This window comes from Mobula hypostoma, chromosome 20, assembly GCF_963921235.1.
Source record: "Mobula hypostoma chromosome 20, sMobHyp1.1, whole genome shotgun sequence".
NCBI lineage: Eukaryota > Metazoa > Chordata > Chondrichthyes > Myliobatiformes > Myliobatidae > Mobula > Mobula hypostoma.
Window position 1 is genome coordinate 54,915,176 of NC_086116.1, and position 21,974 is coordinate 54,937,149.

General features: G+C 42.6%; 1 long non-coding RNA gene across 1 annotated transcript in view; it reads left to right on the plus strand.

Moving 5' to 3' along the window:
• Positions 1–213: 213 nt before the first annotated feature.
• LOC134359543 (uncharacterized) overlaps positions 214–21,974 on the plus strand; it is a 79,264-nt gene continuing 57,503 nt past the window's right edge. The window contains exon 1 of the long non-coding RNA XR_010021138.1: positions 214–362. This is a non-coding gene — a long non-coding RNA (uncharacterized LOC134359543). The remainder of the gene's footprint in view (positions 363–21,974) is intronic.

The following is a 21,974-nucleotide window of genomic DNA, read 5'->3' on the forward strand; positions in this document are numbered from 1 at the left end:
ACTTACTGATAGACATATATATGTGTGTGTGTGTGTGTGTATATATATATATATATATATAATCATTGCTAACCTGTTTGATTTATCTGCATTTATATTATTGTATTGCGTAGTTACTAATAAATATCATTAGTTAATAGCAATACCGGACTCCAAAGTGTTTTCCATCTCTGCTGGTTTTTTATTCCCGTCACAGGGTACATGACATGGAGCCATGGGACCAGGTGGTGGATGGTCATACGAGCAGCTGGTGCAGATCACATGTCCTGGTTATGTGACCACTGACGCCAGGCGGACAATCTCTGAAGAGTATTGATAATGACTGGGATCACCCGTCTTGTGGAGACACTGCCCAGAAAAAGGTAATGGCAAACCAGTTCTGTCGCAAAATTTTCCAAGAACAATCATGGTCATGGAAAGACCATGATCACCCAAGTCATATGTTATATGACACGGCACATAATGACCGAATAAATATCCTGTTAGAGTAAACTTTCCAGTAGATTTAGTCGATGTTACTTCTCCGATTCACTCAGTTTATGTTGTTACTCAGTCCATGTTGTTTTCTTCCCTACTGTCACGTAGTGTAAGACTAAATCTACCGATTAGATGCAGAGTAATGGTATATGCCAGGACACGGAGAGATACTGTATGTAAACAGCTTAACTGTTAAAAACAACACCATTTATGTCAGGGCTCCAAGGATCAATATTTAATGATTTTCCAGATCACAGAATCACAGAATGTTTATAACACATTTGGCCCATCAGTGTCCCCAGTGTTATGTTACTTCTGTTTAACAGTAAAGAATCATATTCTGGAAGAATTAGAGAACTTTTATTTACACTAATAAACAAACACGTCTGAACCCAGCCACATGCTGGAACATTCTGGCAATCCTGCGCATGCTCAGTGCTCTGTCCAATCATGTACTGGCACATCATTGCACGTGATATCACCACATCTTAGACACGAGGTAATCTGCAGATGCTGGAAATTCAGTGAACACACACAAAAAATGCTGGTGAACGCAGCAGGCCAGGCAGCATCACTAGGAAGAGGTACAGTCGACATTTCAGGCAGGGACCCTTCGTCAGAACTAACTGAAAGAAGAGATGGTCAGAGATTTGAAAGTAGGAGGGGGAGGGGGAGATCCGAAATGATAGGAGGAGACAGGAGGGGAGGGATGGATCTAAGAGCTGGAAAGTTGATTGGAAAAAGGGATACCAGACTGGAGAAGGGAGAGGATCATGGGACGGGAAGCCTGAGGAGAGAGAGAGAGAGAAGTGGGGAGGGGAGCCTGGAGGGTAGAGAGCAGGCAAGGAGTTATAGTGAGAGGGACAGAGGGAGAAAAAAGAGAGAGAGAAAAAGGGGTGAGGGAATAAAAAAATATATTAAATAAATAAATAAGGGATGGGGCATTAACGGAATTTAGAGAAGTCAATATTCATGCCATCAGGTTAAAGACAAAATATAAGGTGTTGTTCCTCCAACCTGAGTGTGGCTTCATCATTACAGTAGAGGAGGCCGTGGATAGACATATCAGAATAGGAATGGGACGTGGAATTAAAATGTGTGGCTACTGGGAGATCCTGCTTTCTCTGGCAGACAGAGCGTAGGTGTTCAGCGAAACGGTCTCCCAGCCTGCCTCGGGTCTCACCAATATATAGAAGGCCACATCGGGAGCACCAGACGCAATATATTACCCCAGCCTACTCACAGGTGAAGTGTCGCCTCACCTGGAAGGACTGTCTGGGGCCCTGAATGGTGGTGAGGGAGGAAGTGTACATGCTTCCTCCTCTGTTTGGACCATGTATGACCTGGGTTGTACTTCCTCAAGTACTGTAGCTTTCTGTGTCCATGTGTTCGTTTTGTCTTGTATTCTTACTTCATCTCCCTGATGCAGTTCAGGTAATGGACGAGAACGTCTATCAAAGTATATTTTCTGCTTTGCTTTGTGTTCATCTTTCCATCTTTTCACTTGTTCACCTCCCTCTGTTCTCAGAAGGCTCTCATCCATTGGAAAATTAGATCTCAAACGTCGTCCTATCAAGAGCTGAGCAGGCAAAAATCCACATTCAAGTGGAGTACTGTGGTAGGCTAACTAGGCTTTATAAAAATCACTTCCACTACCTTTTGCTTTGTGCATCAGTTTCTTGACAATTTCTACCGATTTCTCAACTAATCCATGAGACTGAGGGGAAAATGGACTAGATGTTGTATGAACAAAGCCCCATTCATGAGCAAAATGTTTCATGCATTCACTACTGAATTGTGGACCATTGTCTGTGAAAACTTCATCAGGTACACCATGTCTTGAAAAAACCGAGTTCATGCATGAAATTACATTTTCTGAAGTCATTCTGCCCAGACAACACACTTCAGGATACGATGAGTTGTAATCTGTTATTAGTAGATAGTCTTTGTTGTTATTAATAAAAAGATCAACGCTTACCTTCTGATAAGGTCTCTGAGGATTCGGGTGTGGATGCAGTGGCTCCTTAGGGTTGCTAGGTTGGTATTTAAGGCATATTTGTCAAGAAGACACCAATACTGAAATCCCTTGATTCATCCTGGGCCAAAAACATCACTTCCTGTGCCCTTCTCTTACATTTTTCAATGCCTAGGTGGCCTTTGTGGATTTTATCAAGCATTTCTTCAGAGACTTTTAGGTATAACAATTCTACTACCTTTGTACAATGTCCCATCCACAACATACAGTTCTGATCTGTGGTTCCAATAATCTTGTACTACTGAGGTACAGTCATGCCTATTATCTGGCCATCCATCCAACACCACTTGTATTACCTGAGTGAGAATTTTGTCCTTCTCTGTCTCCAGATGCAGCAGTTCCAACTTTTTGGGAGTTTCTATGACCATATCAATGAATAACTGAACATCAATAACGTTCTTGTGACTGTCTTTTGTTGTTGGATCCACAGCTCTGGAAAGTGTGTCAGCCGTGTACATGAATTTTCCAGGTGTGTATGACACATTCAACGCATATCTTTGCAATTTGATCATCATTCGCTGAATTTGCAAAGGACAGTCGCTTAAAGGTTTGTTAAACAATGCAATCAACGGTTTATGATCGGTTTCAACATCAATAGATTGCCCTGACACAAACTGATGAAATCTCTCACGAGCAAACATAATGCTGAGCAATTCTTTTTCAATTTGGGCGTACCTTGTTTTCTGGATCGGATAATGAACAAGACGCATGTGCCACTGGTAACCATTCCTGCTCATGTTTCTGGAGTAATACTGCCCCTAAGCCTGCTTGAGATGCATCACATGAGATTTTGATGGGTCCCTCAGCATCATAAAATTTCAACACAGGTTCTTTAGTGAGCACTTTCTTGAGATTTTACCATGCCTACTCCTGTTCATGGTTCCAGCTCCATTCATTTCTCTTTTCTGTTAGCTGCCTCACTGGAGCAAGCTGTTCGGAGAGATTGGGCGATTTCCCATATAGTTAACCATTCCCATAAACCTCTGAACATCCTTTTTATATTGCGGTCTTGGCATGTTCTCAATAGCAGGAACCTTCAATGGATCAGGACGCACACCCTCTTTGCTGATGATATCACCCACAAATGTAAGTTCAGTCACTCCTAGCTGACATTTGTCTTTATTCAATTTCAGGTTAGCCTTGCGTATTGCCTCTAAGACTTGTCTGAGCCTGGCGTCATGCTCTTGTTTAGTCGATCCCCAAATAATAATACCATCCATGGATGTATCTACGCCCTCAGTGTGCTCATATAACATGTGAATGGTTTCATGGTACACTTCAGGAGCCGATGCAATTCCAAACGGAAGCCCAAGAAAACAGTATCTGGCAAAAGGAGTGTTAAAGGGACACAATCTTGAACTCGGTTCATCTAATTTGAGTTGCCAGAATCTGGAGAATGCATCTAATTTACTAAAATATTTTGCATTAGCAAACTGTGACATAATTTCTTCACGAGTAGGCAATTTGAAATGTTCTCTTTTAATGGCCTGATTCAAGTCTCTTGGATCTAAGCAAATCCTCAGTTTTCCATTTTGCTTATCAACAATGACAGTTGGTTCATCAATTTTTTTTTATGACTCCCAGCCTTTCCATTCTGTCCAGCTCTGTTTTCAGGTGATGACATAATGCAAAAGGTACTTTTCTGCATGGATGTTTTACGGGTTGCACTGTATTGTCAGTTTTAATCGAGTGCTCTCCTGGAAGACAACCAAGCCTTCTAAACAAGTCTTCATACTCTTTCATCAAGTCACTGTATTCTGACTTTGTGTTGCTATCCAGGACTAAAATTCTTTTCACCAAATTAGGTCATTCACAGGCAGATAAACCCAGAATTGACTGTACATTTTTGGCACAACCACAAATGAAAACGTGTGCACAGTATTTTTGTGTGATACCTTTGCTATGCATGTTCCTTTAACTGGAATATGCACCCGAATACCCAGTCACTTTTATATTTTACTGATGTAACTTTGGTCTTGGCTTTAAAGCATTAAACTCGGATTCTGCAAGAACATTTACTTGCGCTCCAGTATCAGGTTTAAACAGAATATTGTTTTGATTCACTTGCAACAGAATAGTCCAGTCGTTCTTACTTGTTTCATTTTATTTTCCTTCTTTCTACTTTTAGGAAAGCGTGAAAAATGACTAATTTTACAAAAGCGTGAAAAATGATAATTAAAGCAGCCATTGGAAATTTTGTCATATGTGGGACACTGATTTGAGCAATCACATGACTTTTTCTTTCCAATGCCGTCTTGCTCTCTGTAGGTTTCTTCAACGTATTATTATGTTTCTTGATATATTTGCATTTTTTAGTGTTTGCATTGCAGTTTTTGACAAAGAGCTCTTCAGCCTGCAACATCACAGTCTCAGAAGCTTTGCAAAGCGCCAAAGCTTTTTCAAAATTTAAATCTTGCTCTCTCAACAGCCTTTCTCTCAGAGTATTATCTCTAATGCCACAAACACATCTATCTTTAATGAGAGAGTCTGTGAGCAATCCAAACTCGCATGTTCTACTACACTTTCTTAACTCAGTAACATACTGATCAATTGTTTCAGCAGCGCTCTTGCGCACACGTGAAGAATTTATATCACTCATACGTTAAATTACGCATAGGTATACAAAATACTTTGTACTTCAAATCTGTCCATTATCGACTTTAAATTGAAATTATCTCCATCTTCAAAGACAAAATTATTATATACCTCTACTGCATCATTCCCAACTACATGGAGCAAAGTCGCAGCTTTGGTTTTTTCCAATCTTCCTTCATAATTGATCGCCGATAAGTACAGTTCAAACTGTTGCTTGAATATCCTCCAATTCTCAGCTACATTGCCAGTCAGCTGAAGTTTTGGTGGGGGTTGTAAACCTTCCATTTTACCATTTACAGTTCAAACTTTTTTCTTCTTTTTTTCCCTCGATTATCTTCGACTCTTGATTCTCGATTCTCCCGTATTATTCTTCCACAACCACTTCTGAGACCATGTTATGTTACTTCTGTTTAAATGTACCATGGGTTAACAGTAAAGAATCATATTCTGGAAGAATTAGAGAACTTTTATTTACAGTAATAAACAAACACGTTTTAACCCAGCCACATGCTGGAACATTCTGGCAATCCTGCACATGCTCAGTGCTCTGTCCAGTCATGTACTGGCACATCATTGCACGTAATATCACCACACCCAGAATCATATAAAATTGTTACTTACACATACTTACCCAAATCCATTTTGAGCATTACAGCCAAATCTGCTTCCAGTATTACCTTGGACAATGAACTCCAGATTCTAACCACTAGTGAAACTTCTGCTTCTTTTATTAATTATCTTCATTCTACATCCCCATTTCTTTATCTGTCCAGATTATAGACAGAAGTGAAAGAGCATTTTCTCTCTGTCTTCCCTCCCTATTTTATATCAGATCTTCTTCAACAGCTTCCGTTCCGGAAAGAAAGACCCATCTATTTCAAAGATATATCTTCATTTCCTGGCTCTTGTATTGTATGCCTTTACTTATAAAGTCCAGCATAAAAATATACTTTCTTAACCATTTTGTCAGATCTGCCTGGTCCCAAATAACCTTTTAAAATTGTGACCTCTGTTTTATGTTGCCTCTTCTTACTCTTCCTCCACAATGTAAATCTAGCATTTCTTAGCATCAGATCTTCCTGTTCCATAACGTCTCCTTGAAATCTGGTATTACCTCCTCATAGTTCATTTCACTTCTTGTTTCTGTATCAAGTTGCAATGTAGCATCTACACCAGGACCACCAGACTCGAAATCCTTTACTTTCTCCAAGAAATAAGGCTGATCAACACCTCCACCCACTAACTCCACCACTAATTTTTTATTTCCTATCAATCACCTGATATAGTCTAGTGTAACTTTACAGACATGCAATCAATCTGTGTATAACTTACACACATCTTCCTGTTAAAATGGAGCTACTGAACATGTGTGGCAGCTTCATGGTAGTCAAAAAGCTAAGAAATCTGACTAAAAACTTCACTAAAAATACCTTTCCTCAGGTAAGTTGTGTTAAGTTATTGCCACAAACAGTGAAGGGGTGAACGATGGTGAAGTGAATTCGGAGGATGAATTGATGCAGGGAGTTCTGGTGCCTGTACAGCCGGCCTGTGAGTAAGGTTGGATCACTCTGGGCACTGTAAGGAGAAGTCAGGGTCCAGCAGAGGAGATTCGATTTCAATGCTCGTACAGCTGGCCTGTGAGTAAGGTTGGATCACTCTGGGCACCATAAGGAGAAGTCGGGGTCCAGCAGAGGAGATTCGATTTCAATACTCGTACAGCCATCCTGTTAGTAAGGTTGGATCACTCTGGGCACCAAGCTGATTTGAAGAGCTTAAGAGTGGCTTCGGGCTGGGCGATGACATCTGGGCCTGGAGACAATTTACACATCACCCCAGGTCGGAGACAGTAGCAGATTTCACACACTCTCCGCAATGGTCATCTTCATGGCGCTGTGGTTATGAAGACTGCCCCGGCTGCTGTGCTCTGTGCCCACTAATATGACGAACTGATAAGTGAGGCTTTGGGCCTACTCCGGGCTGCTCCGGGGTTTGGATCTGACGACTTCGAAATGCTGTTGTTCACTTCAATTGTTTGCATGATTTGTATCTTTTTCTTTCTCTTGCACATCAAGTGTTGGTCTTTTATTTTTATTTTTATTCTTTTTTTCTTGAATGGGGTTGTTTCAGGTTTCTTGCTTAGTGACTATCTGTGAGCAAGCAAATCTCAAGGTTATATAATTTATACATTCTTTGATAATATACTTGAATAAATGTACTTGAGCTATCTTATGTATTTATATTTATTGTGCCTTATTATTATTGTATTCTTTTTCATTTGTGTTTTTTTATGCTGCATCAGATCCAGCGTAACAATCATTTATTTCTACTTACACTTGTATACAGGAAACTTACAAGGATGTCTCCAGGTCTGGAGGACCTGAGTTACAAGGAAAGGTTGAATAGGTTAGGACTTTATTCCTTGGATTGAGAAGAGATTTGATAGAGGAAGAAATAATTATGAGGGGTATAGATAGGGTAAATGCAATCAGGCTTTTTCCACTGAGATTGGGCGAGACCACAACTAGAGATCATGGGTTAAGGGCAAAAGGTGAAAAGTTTAAGGGGAACATGAGGGGAAACTTCTTCACTCAAGGGGCGCTGAGAGTGTGGAATGAGCTGCCTCTGCAAGTAGTGCACATGAGCTGAACTGCAATGTTTAAGAGAAGTCTGGATAGAAACATGGATCGTATGGTTATGGAGGGCTATGGTCCCAGTGCAGGTGCAGGTTGATGGGAGTAGGCAGTTTAAATGGTTCGGCACAGACTAGATGAGCTGAAGGGCCTGTTTCTGTGCTGTAGTTTTCTATGAATCTATGAAATGGCATTCAACAATCTTGAAATTGTGCCCTGCACATCAAACTCAAAGTCATTAATATAAATTCAGCAAATAAGTCACTCTGGAGAACCTTATTATGGACTCCCTTCCAGTCTAACCATACATTGCCAATCTCTGTTTCCTGTAAATCTCCCAATTCTCTATCCATATTGCTATAGACCCTTTCAGTCCCTGGGCCTGTTAAATGGCAAATTTTCATGGTGGGTGGAAATCCACATACCACTTTGTTCACTGTTTGCACCCTTCTGTTCCTCTTCAAAAACTCCTGCCAAGTTAGTTAGCCCTGATTTGCCTTTAACAAATCCTTTGCAGCTTTCTCTAATCCATACCTGTACCACCAGCAAAAAAGGCTGAGAAATTTCATCACAACTTGTTCAAGACCATCAGAATCAGAATTGGAGTCAAAGCAGCAGCTCGATGGATCAAAAGTGACAGCATATTTACATCAAATCCTCTTCTTCAACTTCTACGTCCAACATACAGTTCGGATTTACAAAGTGCAGGTGGTGAAAATATTATTATCCTTTACCTTATCTCTGCCCTTGTACAACTGTAATATATGGATTTATTTCTTTTCATGCAATGACTCGCCTTAGCACTAATTATTGATTGAGAACTTACTCATGCACTTTGATTTGCTGCTCTCTCTGCAAGGTGAATATACATGTTAACTTCTTCTCCATCTGCATGCCTTTATTATTTGATATGTTAGGACACAGACACAGACACAGCAAATTGGTGACAAGTCATCGTCGTTAGGTCGCATCTGGAATTTCCAGTTGGCGGACAATTTACCTCCACGCCGCTCTGTCTCGACACTTGTCCACATCATCCCTAGTCTTGTCTAGCTTGGTCCAATCCTTGATGTTAGCCAGCCACGTTGTTCTTTGCCTTTCTCTCCCTTTCTTTCCCTCCACCTTTTCATATAGCAAGTTCGACAAGATGTTCTCTCGCTGCATAATGTGTCCGCAATAAGCAACTTCTAACTTCATGATCTTCTCCATTAGTATCCGTGGTATATCAACTTCGGACAAAACCCTCTCATTTGAAACTTTCTCTACTCAGCTGACCTTCAACATCCGACAAGTACAAACCAGAATATCAGCAAATATCATCAACTGCACCGACAGTTACGAGACCACAGAAGTTGGAGGAAGAAAGAGAGAAAGCAAGGGGAAAGAGTGAACGGAACCAGTACGATGATGGAGAAAGCAGTCACGGATGCTAGAAAAGGGTGCGTGATTACCAGTGCAGAGTATACAGTGAGAGACACACAACTAGCAAAACTACTGTGAAAATAATGTGACGGTGGCCTCAGTCAGGAAAGTTCATGAATTTGATAGTGCTAATGAGGACTGGAAATCATATCGAGAGGGTTGAACTGTTTTGTAATGCTAAAGATGTGGAAGAAATTCTCCATACTGCTTAGCTTAATAGGTACAAGGACAGACAGTCTCTTAGGAACTCCTGAAAACTCAGCAAGCAAGACGTTCGACAAAATTGTTGCAATTTTGCTAAGTCACATGAGGCCAAAACTGCTCGTAATGGCTGAGAGATTTAGATTTCACAAAAGGAACCAGTCATAGAATGGAAGCATTTCTGAATACGTTGCTGAACTGCACAAACTTTCCCAACACTGTGAGTTTAGAGATGGACTTTCTGATGCATTAAGGGATAGGCTTGTATATTCCGTGCATAGTCAAAGCACTCAAAAAAGGCCGGGTGTTGTCAGAACGGCCGCTTGGAGGCGGAGCTGCCACGTGTTGCATAGATCAGGTTTGTGACCAACAGGTCAAAGCAAAATTCAAAACTGCCTCTACCAACGTCCATATTTTCCCAAAAGACATCACTAGAAGATGATAAGGATTAAGAAATCTCACTGATCATTTCCCCCCAAGATTTTTACAGGACAGGATGTGTTTGGACAATTCTGAAGTCTAGGAACTACAGGACACTTAATAGGAAAAAGAGACTTTCTTTTATTAATGGAATTCTCTGAATTAAGTATAAATAAGTGATTGAAATCTTTTTCTAACACGTCTCATTCTGAGCAAACACTGCACCGTCACATCGACTGCCGATAAATTCCCCATCTCTCATCTGGTGTTATTCCGTCTCTCCCAACTCCCCATCTTGGTGACAGGCTTGTCATCAGGGGAACTCTTCAGCACGACCTGCTGCTAGCTTGTTGAACATCTCCTTATTAGTTTCATCAGCAGCTGACTGACTGCTGCTGAGAGTACTAAGGGATTAAATATAACTCACTTCTTACAGAATGCAATGTGAAGGAGTTTCTTTTCTGCCTCTATCCCGCCCACAAGGAGCAAGTCTGGGTGTGTTAGTTTATTTATTGACGTACCTGGCCCTTCCAGCAATCCCCCGATTTAACCCTCGCCTAATCATGGGACTGTGGGAGCAAACCAGAGCACCCGGAGGAAACCCACGTGGCCACAGGGAGAATGTACAAACTCCTTACAGGCCATCGAGGGGAACTGAACCCGGGTCACTGGTACTGTAAAGCGTTGTGCTAACCACTTCGCATCCATGCCACCCAGGCTCAGCTACCGAATACAGAAGACAATTGCACATGTACATATTTCAAAGCCAAGTCCAAGTCATTATTCAAATATATTCAGAGGATTCACCTTACCTTCAACATTTGCAAGTCAAAGGTCACCTTCACACAACAATTCATGACACAATCCTGGAAAATGTGGGAACCACCTCTCAGGGAAGGCAGGCACCAACGTTGAAATTCACCACCTCCTTCAATGCACTAGGACAGCCTTTAAGACCATAAGACATAGGAGCAGAATGAGGCCATTTGAGTCATCGTCTCCTCCACCATTCTATCATGGGTGATTTATTATCCCTCTCAACCCCATTATCCTGCCTTCTCCCGGTAATCTTTGACTCCCTGATTAATCAAGAAACTACCAGTCTTCACTGTAAATATACTGGATGATTTCTCATGCTGAGCTTTCAGTGGCATTGAATTCCACGGATACACCCGCTCTGGCTAATGCAAATTTTCATCTTCTCTGTTCTAATTGGATGTCCCTCAATTCTGAGGCTGGGACCTCTGTTTCTAGACTCCCCCAGTATAGGAGGCATCCTGTCCACATCACTCTATCTAGGCCTTTCAGTATTCGACAGCTTTTAATGAGACCTCTCCTCATTCTTCTAAACACCAGCGAGTACAGGCCCAGAGCCATCAATTGCTCCTCACAGGGTAACCCTTTCAGTCCTGGGGTCATCCTCGTGAACATCCTCTGGACCCTCTCCAATGCCAGCACATCTTTTCTGAGATAAGAGTCTAAGGTACTTAGAGAAGGGATCTCTTCTGGGGGAGGTATGACCTGTACAAAAGTGATGGGTTGAACCCGAACCCAAGGGGGCCAATACTGTAGCGGTCAGGTTTGTTAGAGCTGTTTGGGAGGGTTTAAACGAATTTGGCAGGGGGTGGGATCCAGAGTGAAGGGACTCAGGATAGGACAGACGGTAAAAAAAAGCAAAGATAGCGTGCAGTCACATTGTCAGGGAGGACAGGCAAATGATAGGACAAAATCACAGCCAGCATGGTCAGTACTGGTACATTAGGGATGCAGAATCAAAAGAGGGTAGCAAATACGGTACAAAGTGTTACATCTCAATGCATGGAGTATAAGAAACAAGGTGGATGATCTTGTTCTACTATTACAGATTGTCAGGATGTGGAAACCATGGAGAGGCTGCAGAGGAGATTTACAAGGATGTTGCCTGGATTGGGGAGCATGCCTTATGAGAATAAGTTGAGTAAACTTGGCCTTTTCTCCTTGGAGTGACGGAGGGTGAGAGGTGACCTGATAGAGGTGCAGAAGATGATGAGAGGCATTGATCATGTGGATAGTTAGAGCCTTTTTCCCAGGGCTGAAATGGCTAGCACGAGAGGTCACAGTTTTAAGGTGCTTGGAAGAAGGTACAGAGGAGATGTCAGGGTTAAGTTTTTTTACACAGAGAGTGGTGAGTGTGTGGAATGGGCTGTCAGCGACGGTGGTGGAGGCAGATATGATAGGGTCTTTTAAGAGACTCCTGGATAGGTACATGGAGCTTAGAAAAATAGAGGATAATGGGTAACCCTAGGTAATTTCTAAGGTAAGGACATGTTCGGCACAGATTTGTGGGCCAAAGAGCCTGTGTTGTGCTGTAGGTTTTCTATGTTTCTATGGTGTTATGGCCATCGCTAAATTGTGACTGAAAGATGGTTGTAGATGGGAGCCGAACGTCCAAGGTAACACGTTGTATTGGAGGGATAGGAAAGTAAGCAGAGGGGGTAACATGGCATCAAATCAGTAGAAAGGTGAGGCCTGTGATTGGAAGATGTTGAATCCTTGTGGGTTGAGTTAAGAAACTGCAAGGGTAAAAGGACCCTGATGGCAGTCATATACAGGCCTCCCGACAGTAGCTGGGATGTGGAGCACAGATTACAATGGGAACTAGAAAAGGCATGTCAAAAGGGCAACGTTATGAGAGTCATGGAAGATTTCAACATGCAGGTCGATTGGGAAAATCAAGCTGGTAATGGATCTCAAGAGAGTTTGTTGAATGCCTATGAGATGGCTTTTTAGAGCAGTTTGTCATTGAGCCTACTAGGGGATTAGCTATATTGGATTGCGTGTTATGTAATGAACCGGAGGTGATTACGGAGCTTAAAGTAAAAGAATCCTTAGGAACCAGTGATCACAATATGATTGTGTTCAACTTGAAATTTTATAGGGAGAAAGTAAAGTCTGATGTAGCAGAATTTCAGTATAGCAGTAAAGGAAATTACAGTGGTTTGAGAGAGGAGTTGGCCAAAGTAAATTGGAAGGAGATGCTGGCAGGGATACCAGCAGAGCAGCAATGTTGTGAGTTTCTGGGAAAAATAAGGAAGGTGCAGGATAGATGTATTCCAAAAATGAAGAAATACTCAAATGGCAAAATAGTACAGTTGTGGCTGACAAGGGAAATCAAAGCTAATGTAAAAACAAAAGAGAGGGCATAAAACAAAGCAAAAATTAGCGGGAAGACAGAGGATTGGGAAGCTTTTAAACCCCTACAGGGAGCAACTAAAAGAATCACTAGGAGGGAAAAGATGAAATATGAAAGCAAGCTAGCAAACAATTTCAAGGTGGATAGAAAAAAATTTTTCAAGTATATAAAAAATAAAAGAGATGGGAGGGGATATAGGACCATTAGAAAATTAGGCTGGAGAAATAATAACGGGGGACAAGGAGATGGCAGATGAACTGCCTGAGTATTTTGTATCAGTCTTCACTGTGGAAGACACTAGCAGTGTGCCAGATGTCGAAGGGTGTGAGGGAAGAGAAGTGGGTGCAGTTACTATTACAAGGGAGAAGATGCTCAAAAAGCTAAAAGACCTACAGGTACACAAGTCACCCGGACCAGATGATTTAAGAACATAGAACATAGAATAGTACAGCACAGTACAGGCCCTTCGGCCCATAATGTTGTGCTGACCCTCAAACCCTGCCTCCCATATAAGCCCCCCACATTAAATTCCTCCATATACCTGTCTAGTAGCCTCTTAAACTTCACTAGTGTATCTGCCTCCACCACTGACTCAGGCAGTGCATTCCACGCACCAACCACTCTCTGAGTAAAAAATCAGCAATCTCTTCCCTCGCTTCGTGGAGCAGCCTGCGGAATATTCCGTCAGGCCCCGGGGACTTATCCATCCCATCTTAATGTATTTTAACAACTCCAACACCTCCTCTCCCTTTATATCAACATGCTCCAGAACATCAACCTCACTCATATTGTCCTCACCATCAAGTTCTCTCTCATTGGTGAATACCGAAGAGAAGTATTCATTGAAGTATTCATTTGCACCCTAAGGTTCTGAAAGAGGTTGTGGTAGAGATTATGGAGGCATTAGAAATGATCTTTCAAAAAGCATTGGACTCTGGTATGGTTCCGGAGGACTGGAAAATTGCAAATGTTACTCCACTTATAGATCAGTTAGCCTGACCTTGGTAGCTGGGAAGATATTGGAGTCAATTGTTAAGGATGAGGTTATGGAGTGCTTGGTGACACAGGACAAGATAGGACAAAGCTAGCATGGTTTCCTTAAGGGAAAATCTTGCCTTATGAAACTGTTGGGATTCCTTGAGGAGATTACAAGTAAGATGGATAAAGAGGATGCAGTGGATGTTGTATATTTGGACTTTCAGAAGACCTTTGACATGGTGCCACACATGAGGCAGCTGACCTAGTTAAGAGCCCATGGTATTACAGGAAAGTTACTAACATGGTTAGAGCATTGGTTGATTGGTAGAGGCAGAGAGTGGGAATAAAAGGATCCTTTTCTGGTTGGCTGCCAGTGACTAGTGGTGTTCCACAGGGGTTAGTGTTGAGACTACTTCTTTTTATCAACAATTTAGATGATGGAATTGGTGGCTTTGTTGCCAAGTTTGCAGATGATATGAAGATTGGTGGAGGGGCAGATAATGTTAAGAAAACAGATTAGGAGAATGGGAAAGAAAGTGGCAAATTAAATGCAATGTTGGAAAATGCATGATCATGCATTTTGGTAGCAGAAAAAACTGAGATGCAAAGGGACTTTGGAGTCTTTGTGCAGGATACCCTAAAGGTTAACTTGCAGGTAGGTCGGTGGTGAGGAAGGCAAATGCAATGATAGCACTCATTTCAAGAGTTGTAGAATACAAGAACAGAGATGTGATGCTGAGACTTTATAAGGCACTGATGAGGCCTCACCTTGAGTATTGTCAACAGTTTTGGGCTCCATTTCTAAGAAAAGATGTGCTGGCATTGGAGAGGGTTCAGAGGAGGTTCATCAAGATGACTCTGGGAATGAAAGGGTTATCATACGAGGAACATTTGTTGAGTCTTGCTGGAATTTAGAAGGATGAGAGGGGATCTCATTGAAACTTTTCAAATGTTGAAAGGCCTAGACAGAGTAGATGTAGAAAGGATGTTTCCCGTGGTGGGGGAGTCTAGGACAATAGGGAACAGCCTCAGAATAAAGGGGTGTCCATTTAAAACAGAACTGCGAAGAAATTTCTTTCACCAGAGGATAGTGAATTTGTGGAATTTGTTACCACAGGGAGCTGTAGAGGCCAGGTTGTTGGGTGTGTTTAAAGCAGAGATTGATAGATTCTTGATCGGCCACAGCATCAAGGGTTACGGCAAGAAGGCAGGGGAGTGAGGCTGAGAAGGGGATAAAAAAGGATTAGCCATGACTGAATGATGGAGCTGACTCAATGGGCCAAATGGCCTAATTCTGCTCTTATATCTTATGGTCTTTTAGTCCATCTGGTCCAGGTGACTTATTTACCTTCAGACCATTCGGCTTCCCAAGCACCTTCTCCTTAGTAATAGCAACAACGGTCACTTCTGCCCCCAACACTCACATTTCTTGCATTCTGCTTCCACATACTATGTACTGTAAATAAATATGTGCTAGTGCTAAAACCCACACAAAGTTTGTCTTTGTTAAAGAACAAACACAACAAAAACTGATGCAAAATACTTAAAGTTCCTATGCCATTTCTTTATCTCCCCATTACTACCTCTCCAACACCATTTGCCAGTCCAATATCCACTCTCATCTCTCTTTTGCTCTTTACATATCTGAAAAATCTTATATTTTTTATATTATTGGCTAACTTACCTTCATATCTCTTGTTATGCCTTTGTTAGTTGCCTTCTGTTGGTTTTTAAAAGCCTTGACCTTCTCACTAATTTTTGCTTTATTATATAGCCTCTCATTTTGTTATTACGCTGTTTTTGACTTCCTTGGTCAGCCACAGTTGCCTCATCCTCCCTTTCGAATACTTCTTCACCTTTGGTACCTATCTTTCCTATACCTTCTGAATTCCCCTGAACAACACCAGCCTGAGTTGAAGCTATTCTTGCCAGGAACCTCCCAGTCTCCACCCATCTAACAGGAATCATGTGCCACTTGATAAAATTCATCACCTGCAGCCTATTTAAGCCCAACTCTCAGCCAGGACATTTGTTCACTCTTTGAGCTAGCCAGCCTCAACCAGTTGCTTTGAGCCTTCAGTTACCTTGTTGCCTCTGGTGTTTAACATTTGTTTCCTCTCATGTTGTGGCGCTTGGGACTTGTTATTTTTGCAGTCTATTGTTAGAGTCATTGCTCCTTGCCAAGTCATCTTCACTGGTCTGCTTTTGGGTCAAGCCTCCTCTACGTTTCCTGACAGTTCTCACTGATATGTATTTATTATGTGTATTGCAGAAGATTCTCTTAAACCGCAGTAACTGAATCTTGATTGACTGATGCGTTACCATAACTTCCTAGTTCACGTTGCCCTTCTTTGTTACCTGGCTTATTGCCTCTTTGTTTTAAATTTAGAATTCTAGCCCCAGGTACTTACTGGAAAGTGTATGGTTATGTACTTTGGCAGAAGGAATAAACGGGTGGACTATTATTAAAATGGGTAGAGAATTCAAAGTTCTGAGATGCAACAGGACTTGGGAGTCCTCATGCAGGATACCCTTAAGGTTAACCTCCAGGTTGAGTCAGTGGTGAAGAAGGTGAATGCAATGTTGGCTTCATTTCTAGAGGAATAGAGTATAGCAGCAGGGATGTGATGTTGAGGCTCTATAAGGCGCTGGTGAGACCTCACTTGGAGTACTGTGGGCAGTTTTGGGCTCCTTATTTAAGAAAGGATGTGCTGACATTGGAGAGGGTACAGAGAAGATTCACTGGAATGATTCCGGGAGTGAGAGAGTTAACATATGAGGAACGATTGTCCACTCTTGGACTGTATTCCTTGCAGTTTAGAAGAATGAGGGGGGACCTCACAGAAACATTTCGAATGTTGAAAGGCATGGACAGAGTGGATGTGGCAAAGTTGTTTCCCATGGTGGGGGAGTCTAGTACGAGAGGGCATGATTTAAGGATTGAAGGGTGCCCATTCAGAACAGAAATGCGAAGAAATTTTTTTAGCCAGAGGGTGGTGAATCTATGGAATTTGTTGCCACGGATGGCAGAGGAGATCAAGTCATTGGGTGTATTTAAGGCAGAGATTGATAGGTATCTGAGTAGCCAGGGCATCAAAGGTTATGGTGAGAAGGCGGGGAAGTGGGACTAAATGGGAGAATGGATCAGCTCATGATAAAATGGCGGAGCAGACTTGATGGGTTGAATGGCCAACTTCTGCTCCTTTGTCTTATGGTCTTACTTTTCTCTCCTCAAAAGAAAGCAAGCATCCATCATATTGCCATGGTACCATAGTGTTTAACACACCGATGTTGCAGCTCAGGGTGTCGGAGTTTGGAGTTCAATGCCAATGTCCTCTGTAAGGAGTCTATGCATCTCCCCTGTGGGATGGTGTAGCTTTTCTGCCGATGCTTTGGTCTAAAGTAGTACCTGCTAGGTTAATTGGTCACTGTAAATCGTCCCATGATTCTGTTTGGGTTAAATCGTGGTTGTCAGAGGTTGGAGGGAGGGCCGACTCTGCTGTAAATTTACTGCTACTGTAAATCATCTCGTGATTCTGTTCGGGTTAAATCGTGGTTGTCAGAGGTTGGAGGGAGGGCCGACTCTGCTGTAAATTTACTGCTACTGTAAATCGTCCCGTGATTCTGTTCGGGTTAAATCGTGGTTGTCGGGGGTCAGAGGGCTGACTCTGCACTGCAACTCTGAAAAAATAAATATGATGAACGCTGAAGAGGATGCATTCAGAGTAAGATCATTCATTAACCTTGTTACACACCACCACTTCTAGTTTAGTCAAATATCTGATTGGCTTCAGAACGTACTGTTCTAGGACACGATCCCAAAGCATGCCATGAATTCCTCACCTGGGTTTCCCTTGTGACCTATTAACATAAAATCCCTATAACATTGCAAACTGGTATTTCTCAGTTACCTTGTTAATGTTAGGGGCCTGTACATTACTCCCAATGTGATTGACTTCTTATCTTCAAATGACAAACACTTCAACCTACATCTCTGTCATTGCAAAACAAAGGTCACACCAATTCCAGTCACTAAACTATTGTGTACAAACTTCAGCTGTTTATGTTCAATGTTCGGAGACTAAGCTCCCAGTCGTAATCTACTCCTTCACTGAAACACGTGAGGTGTTTGGCCTTCCTATTAACATAAAATACAACAGCACAGAAACATGCCCTTGGGCCCTTCTAGTGCACGTAAATTATTGTTCTGTCTCGTACCATCGACCTGCACCTAGACCATAGCCTCTGTATTCATCTCATCCATGTGCTTGTGCAAATTTTTCCTAAGTATTGAAATCAAACCTGCATCCACCACTTTCCCTGGCGCCTCATTCCTCTCTCTTACCAGCCTCTGAGTGAAGAAGTTATCCTTCAACATTTCACATTTCACCCTTAACCCATGACCTCAAGTTTGAGTCTCACCCAACCTCAGTGGAAAAAACCTGCTTGTATTTACCCTACCTATGGCCCTTAGCGTTCAGTATACCTCTATCCAATCTCCCCTCATTCTCCTCTGCTCTAGGATATAAAGCATCTGCAAAAGAGAGGTCACCTACCAACCTGCCTTCCCTATACAACACCATCCTTTGAAAACAAAGGCACGTGGCAACTCATGGAAAACACAAGCCAATTTCGATATTCTGTGAGTTACCTCTCAGGCATTCGATTCTCCCTATTGATTATCTCTGGAAAAGAGGGCTTGAACTTCAAGGTTTTGAAACCCGTGGTTTACCAGGCAGGATCCAGCTTCCTGCATCCTTCTGTGACGTGGAACAGCAACAGCAAGCAGCTAAAAGTGCAAAATGCTGTCACCACAATAGCCTCCTGATTTTCTGGTAGGATATGCAAATCGATACCAGCCACCATTACCAGCACCAAGGCCCCAAGTTCTCGGATGGACAGGCTCGTCATTTCAGACTCCCAAGACAGATGGCTATTCTGAGCTCCTCCACAGCAGGTGATTACCAGGAAGACAGGGAAATGACTCAAGGACTTTCTCCAAGTCCCCTTTGAAAGATACAACTTTGCATTGTATTGTGGGAATCCATGGCTCAGGCTGGAAAAGAAGCATTTAGAATGGGACTGAGCATCTCAATTTCATCTGCCAGGACCAGAGAGCTCAGCATTAACAGGCAGATGGAGCACACTACCTTACAACGTACCCACTTGTCACCCCACCAAACACCTCCTGCTCCACAGCTCCTGTATCAACATCCTCAGATAACAGATCAATACAGCAGCAGTCCCTGAGGGTAAAGAGGTGATTTATTGTTACCTCAGAATCAACAGAACTGAGCTGGAAACTGGTTTTGCTCTGCCCCAAGAGACTGCCCAGCAGATAAGAGAAGAGCATTTGTCAATGATGCCAATGATATTGTACATAGGGCTGTTGAAGAATCCACGGTGAACTGTTTAAGTCAGGTGGATCAGTCAGGGACTTTCCAGAAGTCATTCACAGACTGGCGTGCACTGAGGTAAACTTGACACAGTCCCACATGAAAGGCTGGCCCAGAAGCTTCAGTTGCTTGTCATTCATGATGAAGTAGTAAATTGGATTTAATATTGGCTTAGCAGGAAAAGGCTGTGAGTAGTAGTAGATTGTTGCCTCTCTGAGTGGAGGCCTGTGGCTAGTGGAGTACCACAGGGTTAGGGTTACTTGTTGTTTGTCATCTATATTAGTGATTTGGTTTAGAGTGTAGCAAACTGGATCAGCAAATTTGGAGGTGAAACCTAGACTGGGGGTGTAGTGGTCACTGAGGAAGGTTATAAAAACTTGCAGCTGGATCTGGACCAGATGAAAAAGTGGGCTAAAAAGCAGCAGATGGAATTTAATGCAGACAAGTGTGAGGTGTTGCACATTGAGAGGCCAACCCAGGTTAGGACTTTTACAGTGGACAGACGGTAGGGCACGGCACTGAGGAGTGCGGAACCAAGGGAGCTGGGAAGAGAGATCCATCATCCCTTACAGTGGCATCACAGGTAAAGAGGGTTGTAAAGAGAACAGTTGGCGCATTGACATTGATAAATCAAAGTATTGAGTACAGGATTGCAATGGTATGTTGAAGTTGGTTAAGACATTGGTGAGGAGAAATTTGGGGTATTGTGTGCTTTTCTGGTCTCCTACCTACAGGGAACATATCAATAAATTGAAACAGTACTGAAAAAATGTACAAGGGTGTTGCCGGAACTTGAGGACCTGAGTGACAGGGAAAGGTTGAATAGATTACAACTTTATTGTGCGATGTGTCAGGGAATTGTGGGTGATCAGAATCAGAATCAGGTTTAATATCACCAGCACATGTCAGGAAACCTGTGGTTTTTCAGTAACAGTACATTGTATAGAAATACAAACTATAAATTACAATCAAAATATATATAAAAATAAATAAAGTAAGTACAGCAAGCAGAGAGGAAAAATACTGAGGAAGTGTTCATAGGTTCAATGCCAGTTCAGAAATCTGGTGGCAGAGGGGCAGGAGCTGTTCCTGAAATGTTGAGTCTGTGTCTTTAGGCTCCCGTACCTCCTGCTTGGTGGTATAGAGCATGCCCTGGGCGAGTGGGCTCCTTAATGATGGATACTGCTTTTCTGAGGCATCACCTTTTGAAGGTGTCCTGGATGCCGGGGAGGCCGGTGTCCATGATGGAGCTGGCTGCGTTTACAACTCCGCAGCTTATTCTGAGCCTGTGAAGGGGCCCCTCCACACCCGATGGTGATGCAACCAGTTACAATGCTCTCCACGGTACATTTTGTGAAATTTTCCAGTGTCTTTAGTGACATACTACATCTCCTCAAACTCCTAATGAAAAATAGCTGCCCTCATGCATCAATATGTTGGGCCCAGGATAGATCCTCAGAGATGTTGACACCCAGAAACTTGAAACTGCTCACCCTCTCCACTGCTGATCCCTCAGTGAGGTCTGGTGTTTGCTCTGTCATCTTAGCCTTCCTGAAGCCCACAATCAAATCTTTGGTCTCAGTGATATTGAGTGTAAGGTTGTTGTTACAACACCACTCAAGCAGCTGATCTAATTTACTCCCGTACACCTCCTCATTACCAGCTGGAAGTCTGCCAATAATAGATGTGACATTTTTAAGTTTATAGATGACATTTGAGCTGTGCCTAGCCACCCAGTCATGGATGTAGAGAGAGTAGAGCAGCGTATCCTGGAGGTACACCAGTGTTGATCGTCAATGAAGGCGAGATATTATTTCAATTCCACACAGACTGTGGTCTCCCTGTGAGGAAGAGAGAGATACAGAGGCCCAGGTTTTGGAGCTTTTTGATTGGAACTGAGGGAATAATTACATTGAGCGCTGAGCTGTAGTCAATAAACAGCAGTCTGACATAGGTATTACTATTGTCCAGGTGATCCAAGGCCAGGTGGAGAACCAATGAGATTGTATCTGCTGTAAACCTATCGTGGTGATAGACATATTGTAATGGGTCCGGGTTGTTGGTTCGGCAGGAGATGACCAACCTCTGAAAGCACTTCATCACAGTAGATGTGAGTGTCACGGGGCAATAGTGGTTGAGGCTGCTCTCCCTGCACTCGTGGGGCACTGGTATGATTGTCACCCTTTAGAAACTGGTGGGAACCTCTGACAATAGCAGTCAGAGATTTAAAATGTCCTTGAACATCTAGATAGAGCTAGACAAGATTATGAGAGGTACGGATAGGACTATGTAAATAGGCTTTTCATCTGAGGTTGGGTAAGATGAGAACTAAAGGTCATTGGTTAAGGATGAAAGATGAAATATTTAAGGAAAAGATGAGGGGGAACTTATTCACTCAGAGGGTGGTGCGAATGTGGAACCAGCTGCCGGCAGAAGTGGTGAATAGAGATGGAGGGGTAGGTAAGGGGAGAGTGAATAGAGATGGAGGGATAGACAAGGGGAGAGTGAATAGAGATGGAGGGGTAGACAAGGGGAGTGTGAATAGATATGGGAATTGAACCCGGGTCACTGGTACTGTAAAGTGTTGCGCTAACCACTACATTACCATGCTCCTTACATGCAGAGGTGGGAATTGAACCCCAGTCTTG